At 47.6% G+C, this 26,358-nt stretch overlaps 1 protein-coding gene across 4 annotated transcripts in view; it reads left to right on the plus strand.

The window, feature by feature from the left end:
• The window catches only part of CDH13 (cadherin 13), a 1,039,621-nt gene that overhangs the window by 766,005 nt on the left and 247,258 nt on the right, over window positions 1–26,358 (plus strand). The window lies entirely within an intron of this gene.

Below are 26,358 nucleotides of genomic sequence, written 5' to 3' on the forward strand. Positions count from 1 at the left end.
GTGGCCTTGGCAAGCTGTTATTAACCTCCCCGGTTTCCTCATCTGTTAAATGGAAATAATCAGAGCACCGACACCATGGGGTTGTCTTAGGGGTCAGATCGGAGAGCACATGTGACACTCTCAGCAGCAAGGGCCAGCTTCTTACCTAAGTGCTCGATAAGTATGAGCTATTATTATTATTACCAGTGTTGTTAATGCCAGCATCTATTGCCATAGAAGTCCCTGATGCACAGTGGGTGGTGATGGGCTTTGAAGTCAGGTGGGACCTGGGTTCGATTCCTGGGTCTGCCAGCACTAATTGCACGGCCCCTGAGCATATCACCTAATCTCCAAGAGCTTCCCTTGCCTCCCCTGCCCCTCAGGGAAAATAAGTCTCTGCCCCCCAGCCCCGTTCTCGGCACAGAGTCTCAATAAATGACAGCTGTTATTTTTTTTAAGCTTTGTTTATTTATTCTGAGAAAGAGAGGGAGAGCACAAGCAGGGTGAGAGACAGGCAGAGAGAGAAGGAGAGAGAGAATCAGAAACGACTCAATACAAGTGAGCCCTTGCACCCCCTCTAGCCCCACCCCACCCAGCACTTCCCAGCATGATCGCCCTTGACCCCATGCCTGCATTCCTCTCCAGGCGTGTCCCCTGCTTATGTAAGCACACATATGTACACACGGGCCTGCCCTTTGTTTTGATTTGATTTTACAAAACCATGGAGTTACAGAATGCAGTTTATCTTATAACTGGTCTCTCCCCAACCCCTGCAAAAAAAAAAAAAAAAAAGAAAAAAAAAATTAAAAGAAGGAAGCAGTGGTCATGTTTCCATGACAATACAAATTCTCTCTCTTTTTACAAATGGCTCCATAACACCGTGATTCACTCGGGTTTTTTCCTCTTGTTTTGAAACCTGCTCCATCAAGAAGCAGTCTCCTTTGTGGACTCTCCTTACATACCAACACCTTTCTGACCTATTGGATCCGTTCCCAATGGCGCGACTCCCTGTTCCCAACGTTCAGTGCCCCGCCTCTGCCGATCCTGGAGCCCAACACCCATCATCCCTTCCCCTGCCCGAACCCAGGTTTGATGAGACCTCCATATCACACCAGGGTTCAGCAGTGAGAGAAAACCCAGGGCCACCAGGGATCACCCCCCCCCCCCAGTGTCAAGAAATGGAAATGTCACCATGCAAAAGCTGTGTTTACAGACTATGAAATGACCATTGTTCATGCATTCCTTCTTTTTATTTTCCACCCCTCCTGTCAATCCCGACACAAACCCTTGGTTTCTCTCTCTGACTAATATAATTTAGACATCAAAATGGCCAATAGAAACTCTCTTTCTTTCTTGTTTTCTGGATACAGCAAAATGTACAGGATTCCCATTTCGTAGTTTTATAAAAACGGGGGTGGGGGTGGGGGATCTTATAATGAAAATAACAGAACTCAGAAGATCCGCTGGCCTTTTGTCCAAAAAGATTTTGTTAGCCCTGGGATGCAGCAGTGCTGTGAATAGGAAACTATCTTGATCACCTGTTTACGCTGAAAGCTCTCCTTCTTGGCAATGGGGGAGGGGACAGAGGAGACGCGATTACATTATCAGGCAGAAACACATGACTATAAATAATTAACTCTCTCATGTTTCGTGAGCCTTAACCTCCTACTTCAGAATGTTTATTTCCTTTATTTCAAAATGTTTATTTACTTTTCTCCATTGACTGTAATTAATTTTGCCTTTGGCTCATAAACAGGCAGAACTGAAAACTTTTGCATTTGCATTTTTATCTCGAAGCACCCCAACTAATTAAACTTTCCAATTTGGTCTCCCTGTTGCCGTACCAGAGCCACAGAGAAATGGCTGACAGGATCACAGGTTTGTGACCATTTTGCTAAGGAAGAGGCAGAAAGAGCTTTTGAAAATTATAATTGTGTTATGGAACTGCTAAAGCAGAAACGTGTATTAGGGTTCTCTACATCACAGGAAGAGATAAGTCAGCAACCGGGGTACAAGAGAGGCGAAAAAAAGGGTCTAGAAACTGCAAAATGGTGAACTTCCCTTGAGCTCTAGAAAAAGTGTAGGATGAGTTAATATAAAAACGGATCATGTGCACTGGGTGTTATATGTAAGAGATGAATCACTGAATTCTACTCCTGAAACCAATACTACACTATATGTTAACTAACTTGAATTAAAATAAAATCCTGGAAGAAGAAACCCAGATCATGAGCGTATAGTTTTCAGTCATGTTACTCACCTGGTAAAAAGAGGAACCCCCAAGGCATAATGTATGTAGAGTTCGATCTGACTCATGGCAAGTTCTCCTATGGCATCTCAGGAATTCTTAAAAAAGGAGGACACCATCTTTTAAAAGGTAAAAAATTCAAGACACTATCTAAGAGAATAATTAACACATTTCACTGATAACGGAAAGTAACCAACCAGAGGATATAAAGAACTCCTAAACTCAGTAAAAAAAAAAAAAAAAAATTAAGAGATGTAAGAGATATAAAGAAACATTTCACAGGATGAGAAACATAAGTGACCAGGGCGCCTGGGTGGCCAGTCGATTGAGCGTCTGACCTCAGCTCAGGTTCGTGACCTCACGGTTCGTGGGTTCGAGCTCTGCGTCAAGAGCCTGGAGCCCACTTTGGATTCCATGTCTCCCTCTCTCTCTGCCCCTCCCACACTCATGCTCTGTCTCTCTGTCTCTCAAAAATAAATAAATGTTAACAAAAAAGAAAAAACATAAGTGACCAAAAATGCCTTAAAAAAATCAGTTTAAACTCAATGGCCATCAGTGAAATTCAAAGAACAACTGCGATTCAATATGGTTTTATGTCTACCTGATCGGTACCTGTCAAGTCTGGAAATAGCACGTCCTGGCAATAAAGTGCGAACACCGGTCCCCTCACCCACTGCCTCTGGGAGTGTGACTGGGGCAACGTTTGAAGAACCGTTTGCCATTATCTGCTACCGTTGAAGATGGGCCGCCTACTCCTGGGTCTGTACCTGCAAGGGATTTTCTAGGTGCTCCTGGACACACGGACAAGGCTGTTCCCAGCAGCATGGCTAGCAGTCACGAAAACAGGGAACATCTGTATACTCACTAAGGAAGCACCCAGAATAAATGACAGCACAGTCATCTGGCGAACCGCGCAGGAGCGCTGACAGATCTCCAGAACATACTGTGCCACGAGACACACAATGTGCAGAAAAATACATACAGTACAATTCCAGTTACGGAGAATTCAGAAGTGCAAAAAAAAAAAAAAATGAATATATTTAGAGACAAAGAGTAAAACCATGAAGGAAAACAATGCATTAAGAGATACAAAATTCCTGATGGGGGGAATGAGATGGAAGGAAATGTGCAGGGCTACAGCGGCATTGTCTAGGGTATGTGCTAAGCTGGGTGCCGGGCAGAAGTGAATCGAATTGTTCCTCATGCCTTGTGGTATGTTGTGTGTGTACGTGCATACACGTACATGTGTATTTACACATATTCCTGTGTATGTAGGAAACAATTTAAAAAAGAGAAGAGAAATATGGACTAGGTTTACATCCATTGGCACTAATCTTCTCTCCTTCAACATCCGTATCAATAACTTATCAAAATCATGGATCATCCAGCATAGACATGGGAGACCTAATATCTCGGATGATTGAACCCGGTTTCTGGAAAGCTGAGACACATTGCGTGAACTGATGACTTCATGTCACAGAGATGAATGTAAGGCGTTCGCCTTGACATTCTTCAAAGGCAGTCACTAGGTCAAGGTGATACCCTCTATGTTCCACAGCAGTCCATGTGAAAACACCGTTTGGGGTCTTAGTCGACCACAAGCTCAAAAGGAGCCTTCTGTATAAATGCTTGTTCGAAGAACGAACTTCCACTTTAGGAGCAATGATTATCCTCTCAAAGCCAGCACGGGTCAGGCCACATCTTGCATATTTTGATTTGAATTGGAAGTTGACAAATTACAATAAGTTCAGAGGATGGTGACTACTGATGAAAGAGATAACAGCCTACAAGTGTTGAGTTTGTTGGAGGAGGATTTGGAAGAAGCAGAGCAGAACCAGAGGCTTCCAGAAAATTGGTTCCAGCTCATTGTGCACACAATCATGCCAATAGTCAGAGATGCCCCTCCAAAAAGCGGTGGGCTGCCTTGTAAGTTGAGAGCTTTGGGTCCCTGGAGTGTTCAGACAGGATAACTCCCTCTTCCTGCAGTGGTGCTCAGAAGGCAGACTCCATGGCTCTCGTGTCCCTTGGCTTCTAGGAGTCTCTAAGAACAACCAAAGAGAAGTCACAGGGGGAAAGAGGAAACCATTTTTATTTCCCTGAGACTGAGGGGGACTGTGGAGCACATAGGGCAGATGGCCAAGTTCAGTCCCTTCCACACCTGCCCTACTGTTCCTGAAAGCAGCAGTGACCGCCCTGCACAGGAAACTGGTCTGTTCAGCGGGACCTGTCTCTCTGCTGACGTCACCCCTGGGAAAGAGGCTGCTGTCACCCGGGTTCCGGCTCTGCTTAGGGAAAGAACTTGGGCTTGGTTTATTTCTCCTCACGATTATATCCAATAGAGGCTGTTTGAGGGCCCTTCTTCACGTCATCCTGTCTCTGAAATTCAGGCTGACAGAGCAGAGCACCTGCTTTCTAGAACGCTGGCAGTGGTGTCACAGAGGGAGAGAGAGCCTGGCACATTACACACCCTCTCTTAATGCTCCCGCTCGAAACAGACACACTTTCTTGTGCTTACATCTCATAAACCACACCTAAGTCCAACAGAGGAGGTGAGACAGTCCTTCTGTGGGCACAAAGGAGAACTGGCGGCATTTGTTGACAGTAGGAGTGATCACCACAATCAGTATGGCTGGATGGGGAGGGACATTGGCCAGCCCATGAAGGTCTTTGTGCCGTGTTCTAGAATTTTTACTGTATCCGGCAGAGCCACTGAAGGATATCCAGTCTGGGAATGACACATGGCTCGTTTTACGAATCGGATATCCCAGAGATGGTATTCATTTGTTCCACAAACATTGGCGATACATAGCAGACAAGGTCAACCTTCCATTTGGTGAAGCTGGAGGGGGAAATCATCAGTGAACAAACTCAACATCTGGTGGCCTCTCAGATGGCCATAGGTTGTAGGAAGCAAAGTAAAGATGGGGTAATGGTTTGAACTAGGGAGAGAAAACAGGCTCGCCGCTGTAAGACGAGAGAGAGCTGTGAATACATTCAAAAGCTCACAGGAGGCAGAAGGAACAGAACTGGGTCATCTTACAGAACTGAGAGCCAGCAGTGGGTTGAGACGTGCCTGGGGCACGAGGCTTTGGTAAACATGAATCGAATCTGAACCTAGATTTGGAATAGGTCGTTTGAAGCGCTCTGTCCCCATGGACGTAGACGTGACATCAAGCCTTTTTCAGGCGAGTGGGTAACTTGGTTTATGAGGATGGAAATTTTCACCAGGGCTTGAATAAAGAGTCAAGTCGATGGGAGCTGCCTTTTCCATTGATAAGAGCAACTCCGAGGGAGAGGGAGATGCTTGGTGCCTGAGTGGCTGCAGCAGTGGGACGCTTCCTTGGGACCGTCACAGCAGACCTCCCCCCCTGCTAATGGATGGTCTGTAGGTGACCTTGTGTGCCTTTCTGTGCAACAAGAGAATGAGCTTCCAAGCCCAGCTGTCTCTCCAGCCCCTCTCTTTCTGTCCACACAGTCCACAGCTCTTTCAGCTGAGCGAGCGTGTAGCAAAGTCTGCTTCCCACTTGTGGGCCCTTTGGGCACCGTGACCAGACACACTGCTGGCTCGGCTCCGCGTGCCCCCCCAGAACCACAGAGGCTGCAAGTGAAGGCCCCCCCCGAGAGGTCTGATACTCCCCCTCCCACAAGGCAGCGTTCCCTCCTGGCACCCCGTGGCAGGTGGCCTTTGAACCACACGCACAAGGTCAGCGGTGGGAGCTCATGTCAACCTACACACACATGTTCTCCCCCAAGCCGCGTGCACTGGTCCTAACTGGGATTCACACGGAATTATTCCATTTTGACTTAAATAAGAAACCATTGGAGTATTAGAAGGTGATGTGCCCCCAGTTTAGGGCTAGGCTTTTTCCTGTCTTTTTATCTTTTCCCTTTAAGTCTTGAAAAGGTGACTTAAGACTCCAGACACGACAGGCCCAATTCCCACAATTCATCCTCATACCTCGATACTCTGCTGTCTACACTGCCCACCGCCCCCTCTCCTCCTGACATTCTCTGGTGTATCTCCTTCCTTCATAGCCATGGGGGTCAGCTTGCTCCAGGATTCCAGCCGTGGTCTGAGTAGGACAGAATCCAAGGGTGGGGGTGGAGGGTTCTAACCCTCTCCCTAAAACTCGCACCTCAGCACCGGGAAGAAATCTAACCCGTAACAGCTGACATTCAAGGAACATTCTTATCAAGCCCCTTGCACTCGGTTTCTTACAAAGCCTCTTTCTGCTCCAACATTTTGCGGTTCAGAGAAGAAAAAAAAATACACTGTACACATTTTTCTTTCTTTAAAGATTGGAAAGAAATGAGAAAAAGCTTGTCTTGTCCATGTTTTTATAAAAATATAAAGCATGTGTCCTCTCTGATAGAGCTATTTCTTTCCCTCTAAATCCAGCAGAGCCCATGATCGAGCTTAAGCGTCAGTGAGTGTCACACATTCGTCTTCCTGAGCCATGCTGCTGTGTTTCTGAAAAGATAACGCAGCTTCCGTGGGATCTGAAACCTGGAGATTTAGGAAGTGGCCCTTCCTGTGTCTTCGGGGATTGAGCCTGGGAAACACGTGCATCATCAGCTGACCCCAAGAACGCAATTTATGACCTCCGAGAGCAGAGGCCCAGTGGCGGCTCTTGGTGGATGATTCTTGAGAAACTGATCCCGAAACACTCCTCGGGTGATAGACACTTGTGTATTTCTCCCACCTGGGCCTGCCCTGCCCTTGCTGTCTGCCTGTCTGCCCCGTTCTCGGCCACAGAGCACGTGCCCGGCACAGACCCTGAGTCAGGATCCATCAGGCACCGGACGTGTGACCTCAAGCCACTCAGCGCTGTTCCCTCACGGACAACGTGGGGAGAAGAACAGAACCTCTGTGAGGTCAGGCTCGTGCTGTGGGGTTTAGCACAGCTCCCCCCGTATGGAAAGCAGTCTGTGTGGTAGGCTGGATCGTGGTCACCCAAAGATAGCAAGTCCTGACACCTACAGCTTATAAATGTGATTTTTTTTAATTAAAACAAATTTTTAAATAAATGTTTATTTATCTTTGAGAGAAAGAGCATGAGCGGGTAGGGCAAATGGGGAACAGAAGATTCAAAGCGGGCTCCACGCTGACAGCAGAGAGGCCGATGTGGGGCTCAAACTCACCAACTGTGAGATCCTGACCTGAACCAAAGTTGGATGCTCAACTGACAGAGCCGCCCAGGCGCCTCTGATTTTTTTTTTTTTTTAAAGAGCCTTTGCAGATGTGATTAAGTTAAGGATTCTGAGGTGAGGCGGTCACCCTGGATTATGTGGATGGGCCAGTATTCCTTGGAGGAAAGAGGCGGAGGGAGACGACACAGACAGCAGAGGAGGCAGTGTATGGACAGCAGGGGCACAAATGTGGCCACAATCCAAGGAAAGCCAGCAGGCACCAGAAGCTGGAAGAAGCAGGGAACAGATTCTCCCCTGGAGCCTTGAGACGGAACATGCCCCTTGATTCAGACTCCTGGCCTCCAGGGCTGGGAGGGGATACATTTCTGTGGTCCGAACCTGCTCGGAATGCACTCATTTCTTACAGCAGCCCTATGCAACTAATGCAGTCCGTGAACGTGGAGCCTTGAGCATCACTGGGACACAAGCCCATAGGGGACAGAAACCTGGTCTCCCTGTAGGCAATACATGCAAATCCTCCTGGGTGTTTGCTCAGCAAGAGTTCAGATTGCCGCCTCTCTGCTCCTCCCATTCTGTCCCCTTCTTTCACTGCCCCCCCCCCCCCCCCGTTGCCTTCTTCTGTCCCTGATGAGATTCGCGGCCTGCAGATCAGCCCCCAGGATAAGCTCTCGTCTCTCATGCACTAGCTGACTCCTTTCTTCCAGTGCCCACAGGCCCGGGCTTCTCACTGTGCACCTTCTGGGAAACGAGGGACCCCGGGTGTCTCAAGTGCACAGGACTCTGCCTCTCATCTCGGTGTTTCTCTTCTCTGCTGAGCTGGGTCTTTTGGACGGCGATGCTTGCCAGTGTAGCTGGACCGTCTCTGGGGCAGCACGTGTTCGAGGGCTTAGATTCAGGAGAAGCGAAATGTTCAGGAACGTGGAAGGCACGGGTTGGCTTATGGGAGCTCCAGACCTGTAACCTGGTGCTTTTCCAACTTGCAGACAGAGCCCCGAAGTTCCCGACTCCTCAAAATGTGGAATGTGCCCAGTCTTTTCTAGCAGGAGCGAGAGTTTGGAAGCAGCCCACAGGTGCTGTGTTTTCAGGCCATGATACCTCTATGTGCTCAGTGTGTGGGCAGGCTATTCTGTGGAAGGAAATGCTCTAGAGACTTCTGTGCCACGTGGTCACTGAGCAGTCGGGGCGGGGGGCGACCTTTCACCGTGGGTAATGCAGGAGAAAGCAGTGGAGACGGCCCCCACCCTGAATCCCAGCTGGGAGCAGTGGAGACATTCTCAAATCACCTTCCCTAGGGTCCCAACACAGGACACTGTCGGAGAAACCTTGAACGTGGTTATTGGCAAGTGCCCGCATCACACTGCAGGGTGGCTCTGCATCTAAGCCCCCCTGCCCCTCCCCCCGGCGAGACAGTCACGACTGTCTTAGTCCTCTTCTCAGCATCCGCTGTCCTGATGCAGCACTGGCCACAAGCAGCCCCAATGGAGGGCAGTGGAACTGTGCAGAGACTTTCCAACACACGGGTAGAGTTCCTTCTTTCCTGGGCTGGGGACGGCCCCGACCCATGGAATCACATCTGACATCTGACAAGTACGAGACACTTGAATTGTGCAGGTTGTGAAGGGGTATCTCCCACACTGCTGTGGCAGCTATGGCCTCTCCAAGCCCTGAGGTGACATGGGCTGACGGGCCACGAAGAGGGCTTTTGGGGGTGTCCGGTGAGGCTCACTCCCTTGTCCTGAATCTTGTACGTGCCCGCAAATGGTCTCTGGGTGATTCTGCTCTGTAATAGGCACCGATGACAGCCCACGATGTCCCCTTGCAGATCTTTGGCTGTAGTGAACACACCCCGGATTGCACACCCTCTCTTTCTCCGTCAACTGTCCCTGCTTCCCCTGCCTCCAGATCCCTGTGCCGCAAAGGCCCTGCCGTGATGCAGGAGGTCGGAGGCAGAGAAGGGGATGTGAGGATGAAAGCAGAGCCCAGAGATTCAGAGAGGGATTTGACGATGCTGTGCCATGGACTTTGAAGGTGAAGGAGGGGCTCAGCAGCCAAGAAATGCAGGTGGTCCCTGTGCCGGCACAGCATTCCCTCTGCCACGTCATACTCATGACATCAGACCCTGGCTGTCCCTTTGCAGGGCTGTAGGGGACGTTTATGAACAGACCTTGGCTAGCAGGAGGAATTTCAGAAAGGACAGACAAGGCTAAGGGAAAGACCGAGATCAGGTTGGCAGCTTAAAAGATAGGGCTGTGTTTTAATGATCTCTGGGTCACCCAGTGCGTAGCATCGACCCTGAAGTGTTGTTGAGGCTCAATATTGAGTTAAGATGACCATCACCTTCCTTGTACTTGATAGTCTACCTCTCTTTATGCAACCGAAGATTACATTAAGAAGAACAGAACCATTTCACACTACCCCTGCATTCATCCATTCATCCATCCGTTCCCTTCTACCTTTTTTTTTTTTTTTTTTTTTACCGAAAGCCCCTCTCATCTTGTAAAACCAATGATATTCTCAAGGAACACAGAACCCTGGGCTGAATATTACAGATTTTAACTCATTTGACCCGCCCGACAACCCCATCAGATGAGTACCATTATTTCCAGGGGAGCATCTCAGTCATGTACCTGTTGGCCCTCTCGGCCTAGGGAGCAGACGCCTCTGGTCTCTCCCCTATTTCCAAGAAGAGAACATTCCCATCTGGAAAGGCAGCACCATTAGAAACGCACGTGTGGGGAAAACAATTTAAAACCACACACGAAATGAGAAAATATTCCTACAGAGTGAGCCAGACCACGGTTGCATCTCCATTCATGACTAAATATTTATTGAGCCCCTTCTCTGTGCCTGGCTCTGGGGCATTCATACTAGGGTGAATCCAATGTGCATCGTTGAGTTTTATACGGATAAGGTATTCCCGGAGTGGTGTCCTGACGGCCTGGAAGAGGTCATGCGGCTTTCAGGAGTGACATTGACCATGGGAAGAACGAGCAGGGTGAGCAGAAATGACTCTTCAGCTCCATATGTGTCACTGAATGGGAACCATCATCAGGGAAGAAGCTTCACCACCCTTCCCCAGGCTGGGAGCCCACACGTCCGGAGGGCTCCTTCTTAGATCTCCATCCCAGCGCATTTAATTTCAGATTTGTGCGACCCTGATCAAGCTCCTTCATCAAGTTTTATTCTTCATAAAAGATCCATTTCCCCAGACTCATAAAGTGACTGCTTCTAATTCAGTGTTATTTTATAAATACTTTCATTGCTAGCATCAATCACAAGCAGCTGACTTTCGAGCCATAAAACAACAGCTTGCAACATCGCCATGTTACCCAATATGTATTTACTTATCAACTTGAAGAACACATGTTTGCAAAATCAGCAACATTATAACTCTGCTAGCAATTTGCCGGCACTTTCTTCCCATTGAACGCAAACCCTCAAGTCTCAGACGTGCCGTATTTCAGCATCCCGGCTCATTTTTATCTCCTAACTGCCGTAATCACCAGCCCTCCCGCCCCCATGCAAACCTCCCCAAGCCCCTCATTGATCATGCCTGTGACTTCAGGCAGGTTATTTACCTAACAGGTGCGGTTCTGGGGTCTTCGATCATCTGTTCTGCACTACGACTCAGGGAACACCGGCCCTGCTGGTGCCTTGGACGCTCGATGTGGCTCCGAGACGCCCCAGACAGGCTCGAATGGGTCAGAGCAGAGGTGTTCTGTAACCAGTCTGCAGGGAGACTTCTTGCAAATTATTATTATTGCAAATTATTATTATTATCTTTCAAAACGGAAATGACCTTATTCCCCTGGCAGGGCTATCCTAAGAATTCTTGGCACATAGTAGGTCCATGCGCTCTTTTCTCTTTCTGTGGAATTACTGCAAAGGCCACCTCATCCAGGCCCCCTTACTTTACATGCATCTGCAGGCCAACATTACACACTGGCAGGTGTCTGCCCATTTTGCAGGTGAGAAAAAGGGGCTGTGTGAGGTTATGTGTATCGCCCAAATCACATAGTGAGTAAGTGGTATCAGAGTCTATGTCTGTTAGGCCAGGGTTTCATCCCCAGACCCCTGCCAGGCCAGTAGATTCAGAATCTCTGAGGGTGGGTTTCAGGCAACAGGAGTATTTATTTTGTTTAAGTCTATTTATTTATTTTGAAAGAGAGAGAGAGAGAGAGAGAGTGGGCAAGAGGGGAGGAGGAGCAGAGAGAAGGAGAGAATCCCGAGCAGGCTCCGTGCTGTCAGTGCAGAGCCCAACGCAGGGCTTGAACTCACGAACTACAAGATCATGACCTGAGCTGAAATCAAGAGTCACACACTTAACCAACAGAGCCACCCAGGTGTCCCCAGGAGACAAGAATATTTTTTAAATGTTATATTTTTAATGTTTGTTCATTGTTGAAAAACAGAGCACAAGCAAGGGTGGGGCAGAGAGGGGGACACAGAATCTTAAGCAGGCTCCAGGCTCTTGAGCCCGACGTGGGGCTCAAACCCACAAACCATGAGATCATGACCTGAGCCGAAGTCGGATGCTTAACCAACTGAGCCACCCAGGTACCCCCAACAACAGGAATATTTTTAAACCTTCCAGGAGATTGAAATGAGCAGCCAGGGTTGCCATGCATGGTCCCACGCCCTGTGCCTTCAATGTCATGCTGCTGTGTGACCCAGATTTTCAAGGGAAAAATTAGAAGAGTCTAATCAAAAAGAGGAAGAAGGCAGGGTCGGGTCCAGCCACCGAAGGCACAGACCAGGAGAACAGCTGCTCTCTGGTGTGTATGGCGAGCTCAAGAGCTGGGAGCCAGAAGAGAAATGTGAAGTGTGGGCAGGTCTCCCAGGGCAGGGAACCCAGAGCTCGGGGAGGCGGGAGCTGCCCCCTGCACGGGTTGGACTTCTTAGGCTGTTACGTGATGCTTCTCGCCTGCTAGGGACGAAGCTGCTGGGGGGGCCAGGAGGTCTCGAGCAGTGGCCGCCGCAGCTCTAATGATGGAAACAGAGGCCTCTGCTCGGTGGCCTGGCTGACAGAAGAACGGACCTCTGACTGAGATGCCCTCTGCCCGCTGAGCGTCCCCTGTACATTTCCCAGGCCTCGGGCAATCTGGCGCCTGGCTCTCGGCCAGGACGGAATGCATCGTTTGCAGAATGAAAATTCAGTGCCCCTTGTCCAGCAATTATTAAGAATAGCAGGAGGGCAACAGCAGGGCTTTAGACCAAGCACGGGGCCTTTCTGAGCACAGCACCCTGGGCGGCTACACGGGTCCCTGGCCCACGAAGCCGGCCCTGCGTCTGAGCTCACCTTGGACACCAGATCTGGCCAACAAACCGCAGCCTCTTCTGGCACAAGCATGTAATGAGGCGACCCCTGTTTCTGCACCCCTCTGCCCTCCCACGTCAGGAAACCACCGAGTCCCAGTGGCTGCAAAATACAAGGGTCTGGGTTCCTAAATCACAGCTGGAAAAGGGAGTGTCCTTGAAGGGTGCCCCAAACCGTCTGACTCTGAGGGACAAAACAGCCCCGTGTGTTAAGCCACTGATTGAAATTGCAGTACTGGTCTGGTAGGTCAGTCTAGGCCAGCCTAACGCAGCCCGCGATCTTAAATAGCAGATCTGCTTTGCCTCTGCCCTTGAAAGAGACCTAAATGATCTAGGGACAACGGGTCCCATTGTTCACAGTTTACCTGGAAATTCATATGTAGTGCAAGTCAGGCGTGAATTATCTGCCTGTTTCCTATTCTAGCTCCATCATTACCCAAGCTGTAACGGAAGAGAGATGACGATCACGAAAATATTCATCCTTTATGTATCCGTTCATTTATTCGTTCATGCAGTCAGCAAATGTTTGCCAAACTCTTACTACATACAGAGCATTACCCCGGTGACTTTGAAGACTTCCATGCTTTGAGTTACACAGATTTTAACCCAAAAAACTAAATAATGTTCATATTAGCGTATTCTTAAACATTACATCCTATGTATATTTGCATATTCAGTGGTATTAATATTTCTGCCACCATGTGGGAAATCAAGAAGAGACAGTATCTCTGTGCTCAGTGAGCTTCAAATCCAGAAGAGAGTTCTGGAGGTGTCTCTTTGTTTCAGGTGTTTGAGTGCAGGATTTTATTTTATTTTATTTTAATGTTTATTTGGGGAGGGGTGGGGAGGGGAGGGGCAGAGAGAGAGGAAGACACAGAATCTGAAGCAGCTCCAGGCTTCTGGAGCCTTCCCAACACGGGGCTCGAGCTCACAAACCGGGAGATCATGACCTGAGCTGAAGTCGGACGCTCAGCTGACTGAGCCACCCAGGCTCCCCCTTGAGTGCAGAATTTTAAAAGTGTCTCTACTTTCCGAGACCTGACATCAGTAATGCTAAGATGGGGTCTCCGAGCCCGGGCACTCTGGGCAGCGGGGGCCACATATTCTTTGTGGCCTGGGGGTGTCCTGGGCACTGCAGGGGGCTTACTTACTTGCACCCACCGTGGGCAAGCGGTATCACACGCCCTGTCCCAGCTGCGCCAGCCAAAAATGTCTCCAGACACTGTGCCGTATCCCTTGAGGGATAACCTCCCGCCCCGTTGAAATCCTCTGCTCTAAGGAAAACTGCAATGACTTGTAAAACAATCCCTTAAATTGATTAAACAACAACAACAATACACGATTTCCTTTGGTTTCTTCTAGTATTTTATAGAAATATATTTGAGAAAATATTTGAGAAAAACTCTCGTATTTGAGAGTTTTGCTACCTCGTGCAAATCCAATACAAAGATATATTACCTTGGAATATTAGGGATAGAGATCCCACTTAACATTGCTATTTTTGAAGGGTTTTAGGCAGCATGGGATCATTCAGCAGAGTATCCTGTATCCTTTAAAAAAGAGCTGCATAAAACAGGCATGGTAGGTAAAAAGATGAAACAGAATTCTTTAAAAGGCTTTTGAGAAAAATAGTACCTTAAAATTCCGGATGAGATGATTAATCAAGGCAATAAAGTGAATCATGATAAGAGGCCCCCCAATTTTAGCCACGTGTTACATCTCAAAAACCCATTTTCTTGCCTAAAATCTGGCCTGCCGCGGCACAGTTCAGTGGCAATTTGCCAGAAAAGCAGGGCTAAGGTGCCGTGAAGACTGAGCGATGGGCAGGGGGGAGCCGAAGGATTCAAACAAATAATATAAGGTGGTTTCTGTCGTCGCTATCTCTTCATCGGTTTAAAAATAACCTCTGAAAACAGGTGGGAGACAGCCATCCCTCAACGTGTTACAACGTATTACGTATCTGACTGCCGGTTGGTACTTAAAGAACCAGCCTGCTCCAGGGTAAGGTGCATTTGAGCAGGGAAGTCTATCGCACTTCAAACTAAGCCCATGGTGATTGCAGCTGCATATAGATGCTCGTGGCCGCTATTAAAGGAACGAGCAACTGTCTCAAGTAGAAGGTGTTCGTAAGAACAGGGCTGTCTTCCTGTTTGAAGGTACTTAACTGAAACCTGCATCAGGAGTATATACTTTGTGTCAGTTTGATTCTGTTCTATTCCAGGTGTGGGATGGAAATCCTTAGTTAACTAATGTGCTTGGTGGTCAGCATATGGGATGATTTAGTGGTGACGTCATTAGGGGGCCCCAAAGCCCAACATTTGGGAAATGGGTTGCATTTTATTGATTTCTGCGCCTGCACCTGTCCCTCTGTACTTTGGTGCGCCTTCTGAATGTGCTGTTCTGGGTGGTTATTTTAATTTTTGTAATGTGTATTTATTTTTGAGAGAGAGAGCGTGAGCAGGGGAGGAGCAGAGAGAGAGAGGGAGACACAGAATCTGAAGCAGCCTCCAGGCTCCAAGGGGTGAGCCCAAAGCCCAATGCAGGGCTCGAACTCACAAACCGCAAGATCACGACCTGAGCTGAAATCAGACGCTTAAGACTGAGCCACCCAGGCATCCCATAGTTGGTTATTTTAAATGGCAGCTCCCACATCTAAAATAAGCTCTACTTTTTTTTTAATTATGTGATATTTTCTAGCTTGTGTGTGATGATCAGTCCGCTTCTATTTCTTGGCCAGTTATCAACTGCTCTAAAGTGAAATCTATCAAAACTTAGTGGCTCAAAACACAACTATTTACTGGTTGGTGATTCTGCGCATCGGGATGGGTTCAGCCGGATGGTTCTCATGTTGGCGGTGCCTAATGTCTGCTCATGTACGCGTGACTGCCGTCATCTGGGGGTTCAGCTGGGGTTCGATGATCCAGCTTACATGTCTGAGGGTTAGTTAGGGGTGAAGCCAGGGAGCATTAGCTCACAGACATGTGGCCAGAGAGCCCCGATCTCCTCAGATGGCAGCCGGGCTCCTGGAGGACAGGTTCCAGTACACAAGCACTTTCTTGCCTCTGTCTGTTTCCATGGCCGAAGGAAGTCACATGGGTAGGCCCAAAGCGATCTTACCTCCTGATAGACTGTCTCTGGATTCAAGACCCTTTAGATAAGTGGAAACCGATCTAAATATTTGACAATGCATAAGGCAGTGACTGGATGTTTCTACTTTTCTCTAAAATAATGTCGTCTAGCTCTAGGCTAAAGCAACAAAACTCGCTCTCTAGGGTGATACTATTTAATAAAACATATTTATTTGTTTTCTTCCATCTTTACTTCCTGCCTTTATCAGAAGATTAGCCGTGGCTGCAAGCAAATGCAAACCAGGCTCCGAACAAGATGGGCTTTTCCTTTCCTCTCATTTCTTTCTTGCTCCTGTAATCAAAGCCAGAGGGAGGTGTGCTGGGCTTCCCTTGGCGCTCCATGGTCATCAGAGACTCAGGGACTCAGATTTCCATCCTCAGGGACTCTTTCTGCTCTACCTTCCCATCACATGGCTTCTATTCGAAGGGCCACCTAATGGTCCGAAATGGTTGCTGAAACTATAGTCATCACATCTGCAGTGCAGGTAGACGGAAGTGAGGAAAGGGGGTGCCACAAAAGCCCTCATCTCCTGGTTGAGGTTCCTTAAAAGGACCTCACGCACAATGCTTCTGTTATGTCTCAGTGTCTAAACCTGAGTCCCTGGCCAGATTAGCTGCCAGAGATGCTGAGATGTCTAGTACCTGGGCTGGTCAGCAGTGTGGCCAGCTAAAATCAGGAGCGAAGGAAGAATGAGTATTAAGCAGCAACCCATAGTTGGGGCCATTGTCCCTTTCGCAAAGCAGAACTCAGGTCCTGGCTCATGGGATCATTAGCTAGGTGGCCTTCTCAGTCTTCATTTTGTCGCCTGTACAGTGGGCTTACCAATATGACATGCCTCCCGTGGTCAGCATAGGATCAAATGTGAAACCTGCATCACATGATGTGATCTCATTGTGTCTCCACTGTCTCCTATGCTGCTGGGTCCTGGGACCACATGAGAGGACTCTCCTGTTCCAAAAGGGGGGGTGGAAGGAAGAAGGGTGAACTTTCTAGTGGGTGTGCCATCTTCTTAAGTTGTAATTTATCACCAGTGGACACATTGACAACATTTAGTTCATGTCCTTGGGGAAAAGAATTGGCCACTGGCAGGGCCAAAAGCTGAAAATGGGTGAATCATAACCTGTTTTGTTTGGCCTTCCTTGCCTCACTCAGTGATCTTTTATTTTTAAAATTTCGAACTGGTGTCCAACGCATAAACATTTTGATAGTTTACATGAAAATTCAAAACCCCATCTTTTCTTGGAAAACGAAAGGGTCTAGCCTCTCCAGACGTGCATTTCAGAAATGTGTCACTCACCTTAAGCTAAAAGGCGGCTGCCCCTTAGGCAGGATGCAGACCCTCCAGTTTGCCACAGTCCACAAAGCTCCCAGTTGTCTTGAAATCATTCTGCTCATGTTAAGTTACCCATGTGGGCATTGGATGGACATTTGAGCTTCTCACTCCTGGCCCAGTTCCCTGACCTCACTCTGGGAATGGGGTCAGAGAGTCTCACTGTCAGGGCCGATGGGACCCAGCTGCTGTCAGAGGAAAGGCCACAGGTCATTGACATCCTCATCAAAACTGTCATTATCAAGAACGCTGTGGATCTGATGCCCAGTACGATCATATGCAAAATATGAGAGGAATCAGTTCTGGCAAATGACAGTCCCTAGATAATAGGGGGAAGAGAGGGAAGCCTCCCCCCAAAGAAGCAACCAAGTGACAAAACTAAATCTCCCAGGCTTTGCCTTAGGTCTCTCCCCTTTCGTCCCCTGCTTCTGAGCACGGCTTTCTGTAATAGTCTCCACACCCAGAGCAGAGAGCCAACCTCTCTTTCCTACTCCACCTGCGAGCCCAGTGTTGGAGAGATAAGCAGAAAAACCTAAAGTGAATTATGAGGAGCAGATTCCATTTGGACACCCCCTCAAATGAAGATAAAGCGGGTATGAAATGCTAATGTAGGTCAATGGGAAAATAAGACATTATTCATGATTCATTACGTGGGTGACTTTTCAGGAGTACACGCACTGCAGAACGGGGGCTGCCTCTGCATGCCTATCAAATTGCTGTGGCTATCTTTTGTCCACTAATCACTTGACAGTTTCCCTATTAGTCGCCACGTACGCAGAAACATTGACAAGACCAGAGGAAGCTGATTCACGCGTGCGTGCACTCAACGGAAGTCTCTGGGCTTGCCCGAGGGAAGAAAGGAGTTGTGTCCCTATGAGATTTTAATTAATCCCTGCTTCTGCAGATGCTGAGCGCGGGTCCTAGAGCTAGCAAGTGACAGGGTCCCACAAGGTTTCGCTCATCACCATCACACATAGCAGTGGCCCCCCCCCCCCCCCCCCGCAGAACTGAGTGGCAAATTGCGGCAGTCAATAAAAATAACAATACAACTTAACATCTCTCGAGTATTTACCGTCGCCCGGGCATTGAACTTTATATCCGTTAATTTGTACATTCTCGGTGGGGACAATATCACCCGAGGAGGAGAAAATTGGTGTTTGGGGGGACATTAAAAGTATTGGATATTGCAATGGTTTGCGACCCTCCAAAGGGGTCATAGTACCTGAATAGATATACAGTATATCCATGGCAGGCACGGCAGGTCGGGGGGGAGGGTGGTGGAAGGTCTAAGAAGATTCTGGAAGGCAGGGATAGGTAATAATGAATTTTAAAAAAAGGTTGAGAAATACCGCATTAATACATTCGATGCCTACAAAGCCCATCACGGGAGATACTGTTTTGTAGATGAAGAAGTTGAAGAAGTGAAGGAATTTGCCTTTCCTGGCCCACGGCCAGTACGTGGTGAGGCCAGGAGTTAAAGCCACACTCGAGCCCTGCTCTGCTTTGAGTTTGCACACCTGCTTCGCTCACTCTTCACCGTTAAGAACTGTAGGAGAGAGCTGGTTGTGTCCCCTGCGTGGCGGGAAGCAGTCCCACAGCAGCGGGACAGAGTGAGTCCGATGAATGGTCGGGGTCCGTGTGGCTAAAGGCTCGTCCGGCCACAGTTCTCACGTCTGTACTCTGGCAGTCATGTCCAGGAGATGCGTCTGTGTCTGAAAGCAAACTCGGCCTGGCAGCGACAAGCTCATTCTGGTTTGCCCGGGACCGTCCTGCAATGGCCCTCGGTCCCGGGGCAAAAGCTGGCTGCTTTGTTGGCATCCCACGTCTGCCATCGCTAGTTGGACGTGTGGAACCAGGGTGCCCAGGACACCTCCAAACTGAGGAGTCTCAAGAGGAGTATAATTTGTTTCAAATTAGCATCACCCCAACTACACACAGCCCCAGATGCTTCTATGCCCTCATCGCCTGGATGAGCAAGTTGGGGCACCAAATGTCTCAGGACTTTTCTCGTGACGTGGGAATAGACACGCGAGGAGTAAGTCAGGCAATCCAGCATCCATGGTCACACCCTCTTTTTAAGCAGCCTTTGCCACACATCTCTTAGGACACTTAGTTACAGAGATTGGTGTCCGGGTGGCATCAGAACACACTCCCCACCTCCTCCTGTGAGGTTGAAGCTTTTTGACGACGTGCCGTTTTGTCACATGCAGGGGGCTCACTTGGTGACATCTGCCATCCCTGGAAAGCAGGCAGTTGCCCCAGCTGGGCTCTCAGAAATCCCGGGCCAGTTACAGATCAGAATGTCCATGTCTCAATATACTTCTTGCTTATGAGACTGTGGTTTATAAAAAAAAAAAGAAAAAAAGGAGTCTGACCATTTTGGTCGGGTGAAGGAGACGTTTTGGGACGAGGTCAAAGAAATTTCAAGAACAGAATCATTTTGTTGCCTGTGGCACAGAGTGAGCCGTGTTTTAGAGCCTCCCCACCCCATCTGAGGCTAGCTGGCCTTTTGTGGAGTTCGAAAGCAGCCCCTCACCACGCCTCACAGGTGTGGCTGCGCTTGAAGTCACAGGGAAGCAAAACTTCAAACACCAGCATGTAAGGTCCTAACACCAGGCGGCACTTTCTTTAATCAGAGACATGCGGCCAAGAGGAAGGGACTGTCTTGGACCAAGTCAAAACAGTCATAATCGTTTATCAGCCTTTCCTGTTGGCGGCCATGTCCTTCCACCAAAGAAAATGACAGGCTGGCTTGAGACTCTCAACTAGCAGCCTCTAATTCTTGTATTTGCTTTAGAGGGGCTGTTGCTAGTTCATCTGGGAGTGACAGGGTGATTATCATTTATTTTCACACTCAGGAGAATATTATGATGGGGGAGAAGGCAGAAATGTGTTTCAGAGGACCCACACGGGTGTCTGTCATATAATTATCTTCCCTCTGCCATCGTGAAGCACACATAAACATGAGATAAGCATGGATGCAGAAGCCTCTGGACTGAAGGAAATGAGTGGGCCCTTCTTCTGAGAGTCCAGGGTGTGGGCTCGGGCAAAGGGTAAGGCGCGGGTGCCCCCCATGGGCATCGGAGCCGCTGTCCTGGTGCCTACCTGCTGAATCCAGTTCCAACGAGGGCCTCCAAGGGCCAAAAATATATCTACATATTCAGAGGTGGTAGTGAAGCGTGCCTGGCTCTGAAAAATGTGCAGGCAATGTTGTCCACGCTTCTCAGTAACAAGTGCTTTATGGTTTATGGTCAGTGTGAAATAAGACAAAGCTTGAGTGAATTGCAAGAATGCGATTGTCCTCAACATTGATAGAGGACCTCCTGCATGGAGACACTGAGCTTATGAAGATGAACAGAACACAGTCTGTCCCCTCCGAGAGCTCAAGTTTAGGACCAGGCGGCCCTTCACATAAAGATGCTCTTAAAGCGAAGAGGCTCCATCAACAGAGCAGTTAGGGAAACGCTGAGAGTCTATTCTCTCTTGGAGATTTATGATACACATTTGCTCACTAAAGACAGGAGGCGTCCTCCAGGATAGAAACTTGCGCGACTACGGTTATTGTGTGTTTCCCAAATCGGTTTCTCTGCTGAGCTCATGGAACCAGAGTTCCTTGGATACAGTTCAGGAAATGCTGGTTTATCCAGCCATGGAAGAACTGGAAATATGAAAATCATGAGCTAGCCCCCAGAGGAGGGACTAGCAAGAGCGGGGTGTTGGGCCCATTGGATGGACTGGGACTCAGGATAGAACCTTGATCCCAGAGGAAGATGAGCATCACAGCGTAGCCTACAGCATGTGTGTGTGAGTATGTGTGTGTGTGAGCACACGTGCATGTGTATGTGTTAGTATAAAGCTGTGATCTTTGCAGCAGAAACCCATATCTGCAAACTAAGACCACGGACACGGTGCAAGGAAGAGGGTGAGGCAGGGCAACTCAGAGACGATGGGCAGCTGGGCTCACCGCAGCAGGTTCCAGGTTCCGTGGACAGCTCTGTGGTCTGAGGCCATCGCCTACACCCCCATGATGGCTCAGAACCCTGAACAGGTTTGGTAAGAAAAGGCATCCTCCTCAAAACACTCAAAGGACTTGTACCGAGTCCTTTAATATGGTATCCCATGCGACCTTACGAAGACCAAAAAGGAAAGTGTTACTAATATCTTCTTATTGCAATTGGGGAAACTGAGGCTTGGGTAGGGCTGAATCACTTGCCCATGTTCACACAGCAAGACTTGAACCTAAACGTCACCCAAGGTCATTTTCATCAATGCTACAAACGTGTTGATGCGACTTAGGACGTTATTCAGTCTCTATGGAGGTGGGCCGCAGACATTAATCCTGTTCTGTACCTACATCTGGGCTAGGACAAAGGCAGCACATAAGATCAAGTTCATTTGCTCCTGAACGATTTGTTAAAATAAAAAGCATTTCCTGGGTAAACTTGGGAACATTCCAGTATAACCTTGTGTTAAGTTATGAAATCTGTAACAATAACCACCAAAAAAGACATCATCAGTGAATTTCCTGGTGAAAATTGAAAATCCATGAGCCTCGAGATCTTTTTTCCTTCCCCTCATCCTTTCAGTGGGAGCCGTGACACATGCAAGCCTCACGACTTCACTTTTAGACGTCATTTTGCTCGTTCATCTAGGACTTCGATTAAAAGCACATTAAATAGGGCGAAGACTCCATCAGTCAAGCATTCATTGGACATTAACAAAGTGCAAGGCAGTGGGTCATACATACTTAACCAGAGACAATTTCCTGTGGAATTGATAGTGTTGAGGCCTCCTTCATGCCTCTGGCCACAAGGAACTCGCTTAGCACGTCCCTGGCGAGTTTATAGGCCTGAAAACTGCCTCTGATTTCTGAAGGGATCCTCATTAAAGTGTCTTGTCCTCCTAGACCAGCGAGGCAAATAAGTGTCACCCATCACACCAGTGTTCCTAGATAGGGAGTGGCTGCCTGGACCAGCAGGTTGAGAAAAGGCCCTGATTCCGTTGTGTGCTTCCATGAGAAACAAAGTCCCAGACTGTTTCCTAATATTTTCCAAAGACAAGGGGCAAGATAAGGTAGGGGCAGAAGCCAAGACTTATTTCTTTTTTTATATATAAAGTTTTTTAAATGTTTATTTATTTTTGAGAGAGAGGGCGTGAGCAGGGGAGGGGCAGACAGAGAGGCAGACACAGAATCCGAAGCAGGCTCCAGGGTCTGAGCCATCAGCACAGAGCCCAGTGCAGGGCTCAAACCCACAAACCGTGAGATCATGACCTGAGCCGAAGTCAGACACTTAACAGACTGAGCTACCCAGGCGCCCCCAAGATTTCTCTCTTCTTGCCTTGGGACAAACTTCTTGAAGTTTGCCTTGGGACGATTTCACAAAGAAACAAAGAAGTGCAAAGAAACATGGTAGAGTAGAAAATGTGCCTGATGTATCTGGCCTAATGGCAACACTGAGACAGCTCTAGAAATCCATTCAACCTTAGGGTGATTGGATCCCCTCGTTTGCCTGATCAGTCAGACCTAATGGCTCATAATCTGATTCTGATTGTGGGAAAAATTAAAGTGCTTTGGATGATTTGAGAAGCACTGTTATAGATGGAAAAAGAATAACAGGATGGCAGCTGAGCCAGATGAATTTCATGTTTACTTTACGGTTCAGTATTTTCCACATGTGAATACTTCTGGGACCTATTGGACGGTACTGCTTTCATCTGTTACCCGTTAGTTCACATTACCCACATTTTGTGGGTCCAGAAGGGGGTCAGAATCCACAGGTGGGCCCTATATTCTTAGAAGAGTAAACTACAATGAAAAAATGTAGTTTGGCATGTCGCCCTGAGACAAATAACGATGGCTCACAGTCGTCAAGACCCGCAGGTAAATGTGCCTGATTCTGTTCTACCCCATGCTCCTATTGGGCTTGTGAAGTCAATACAGGGAAACCTCACTAAAGTGGAGCAGGGAGGCTGGCAAGGAGAAGGTTGGGAAGAGGAGCGCACCATTCCATATCAATTACAGAAGAATTGTCCAATAGAGACACAACAGGAGAATCATCAACAAGAAAGAATTATCCAGTACAGGTCCCAACAAGGAAGGATGTACATTGCATCTAGTTCAAGAAATCGACCACCCCTACAACTCAACCGATGAGTAACTGTCATCACTTTGAACTCTTGCCTTTCTCCAGTGGACTTTCCTTCAATACAACCCCTCCCAACTTCTTCCTTCTTGATAAAATAACATCACTCTCCTTTGTTTGTTGGGCTTGCCTATGGCTTTGCAGTAGTTTGCAGGTCCGGAATTGTAATTCTCTGCTATTCCTGAGTAACCCATTTTGCTAGTAAAATAACTGGTTGTTTCATTTTTTAGATTAACAGTATTTATAATTATTTATAATTACGATCTTTTTATGTTGACACTGAATCACAAAAGTAATGCATTCTCCTTGTAAAAATGGTCAAAACGTTATAGGTTGCACCAAAATCTTACCTCCTCATCACCATCCTTAATCCCAATCCCCCTTGTACTTTCCCAGATTTAACCGCTGTTGGGGAGGAAAAGTTTTCCTCTGGCCTTCAAGATTCTTCTGGCTGGTCTAAGAATCAAATTGACATGAGATAGATAAACAGGAGAAAATGGAACAAAAGTTTAACAACCTGTATATGTCCTATGTACATGGGAGAGACACAGGCAAATGGAGTCATTTCCTGAAATGGCTGAAGCCGTCACCTTAAATACCATTTTCAGCTAAAGATGGGGAGACGTAGGGGGAGAGGGGTGAGTTATGGGAGGCGACCAGGAAAAGTACAGTCAAGGAAGGTAGAGTTGTTATACGGGTTTAAGTCCCTGCCTTCTCCACTGATAAGAGTTTGTCAAGATTTAGAGTCATCCTCCTTTTACTGGTACAGCGAGGGCGATACCAGTAAATGAAGATCTCCCTTACAAATGTAAATGTTCCTTCCAAAAGGTGTAACTTCTTGATTTTCAGAGCTTCTCTTGTGACTGCAGCTTTTTAACAATAACCAGCTTAAAACGATCAATATGCCAAAGAGTCATGTCTTGGGTGGCGAGATTTGCTCCCCTTCACCACCATAACCCATGTGAAGTCCACTTTCGTAGACCTTCTATGCTTTTATGGACATAAACTGTATCTGCAAAATATGTATAAAGTATCGTGGCAATTTCTATGTGCAAGCAGGTTCGCAAAAATGATACCATACTATGGGTAACATTCTTCAACCTGATAATTTCACGTGGTACTCTTAGAGAGCCTTCCGTGTTAGAGCACATTAGACCTCCAACCTTTTTCTGCCCGCTACAAAATTTTTCATAAGTGTAGGGAATCCCGTCATTTTAGCAAATCCTCTGTTGTTTGGACAGTGAGGTTGTTTGCAAATCTTTCACCATGATGGATAATCCTGCAGTGAACATCCTTGCAAGAACGCTTTGTCGACACACGCAAGTGTTTCTTTTTTTTTTTTTAAGTTTATTTATTTATTTTGAGAGAGAGAGAGCACGTGAGAGAGGGAGAGAGAGAATCCGAAACAGGCTTCATACTTTTAGCATGCAGGCTGACACAGGGCTCGATCCCACAAACTGTGAGATCATGACCTGAGGCGAAATCAAGAGTCAGACACTTAACCAAGTGAGCCACCCAGACGCCCCCCACTTGCAAATATTTTTGACAGTAGATGCCAAATGGGTAAATATTTTTATTTATTTATTTATTTATTTATTTATTTATTTATAATATGAAGTTTATTGTCAAATTTCTGCTCATCCCAACAGGTACCCTCCTCAATACCCATCACCCACCCTCCCCTCCCTCCCACCCCCCATCAACCCTCAGTTCTCAGTTTTTAAGAGTCTCTTATGTTGTGGCTCCCTCCCTCTCTAACCTTTTTTTTTTCCTTCCCCTCCCCCACGGTCTTCTGATAAGTTTCTCAGGATCCACATAAGAGTGAAAACACATGGTATCTGTCTTTCTCTGCATGACGTATTTCACTTAGCATCACACTCTCCAGTTCCAGCCACGTTGCTACAAAAGGCCAGGTCTCATTCTTTCTCATTGCCATGTAGTATTCCACTGTGTATAGAAACCACAGGTTCTTTATCCATTCATCGGCTGATGGACATTTAGGCTCTTTCCATAACTTGGCTTTTGTTGAAAGTGCTGCTATCAACATTGGGGTCCAAGTGCCCCTATGCATCAGCACTCCTGAATCCCTTGGGTAAATTCCTAGTAGTGCTGTTGCTGGGTCATAGGGTAGATCTCACTAGTTGCTGCTCCAAAGTCCTCCAACGTGCCGAACACCGATTCTGCGTCTCAGCTGTGTATGAGCCAGCCCGGTGTCGCACAACCTTACCAACCTTTGCCATCGTCCTCCTCTATCCCTATGTTGTCTTCGTCTCTGAACCGCCTATGACAGTGTGGCTGCCATATAGTGGGGGGCTGAAATAACATTTGGTCACGTTCCCTTTAACCGGAACATCTTTTCCCACTGAGGACCCTCTCCTTTGCGTTGCTTACACCTACTCATTCCTTAGGTGCCTGTACTGGGACCTTTCCTGAACCCCGGGCTAGATGAAGTTGTTCTCTTATGTATTCATAATTCTGTCTCTCAATGCCCTTGCGACGGTTCGTTATTTTTTTAATCTGCTGTCACTCTTACTGACCCCCGGCCTGGTGGACACCAGAGAATGCCTTTCCTCACCTCTGTTTCCTCATCACCCAGCCCAGAGCCCCACATGTAATCGGCATTTAATAAGAGCTTTTAAAATAAAGGCCATTGTTTCCCATTCTGTGTCTCCCTCTCTCTCTGCCCCTCCCCCGTTCATGCTCTGTCTCTCTCTGTCCCAAAAATAAATAAAAAACGTTGAAAAAATTTTTAAAATAAAGGCCATTGTCATGCAGCTACATTCACAATTGAATGAAAGCCCATGAAAATAAACAGCATATCAGCAGAAGGAAAAATTAAGCTGTCAGTCTGCTGAACGGCAAAGATTTCTTTTCTTTATTTCAGGTCTTTTAATGTGACGAGGGAGAGTCAAAGAAAAGCAAACAGACAACATGGTTCTGGAAATGCTTTCCTTTTTAATTTGGAAAGTGACTGGTGCATCAGTCTCTGACGATTGCTGGGGGGGGGGGTCTCTGCCCATCGCTGTCCCCCGAGTGACCGTCTCCTGCCCTTCTCCCCTGCC

The sequence above is a fragment of the Panthera uncia genome (genome assembly GCF_023721935.1).
Source record: "Panthera uncia isolate 11264 chromosome E2 unlocalized genomic scaffold, Puncia_PCG_1.0 HiC_scaffold_20, whole genome shotgun sequence".
NCBI lineage: Eukaryota > Metazoa > Chordata > Mammalia > Carnivora > Felidae > Panthera > Panthera uncia.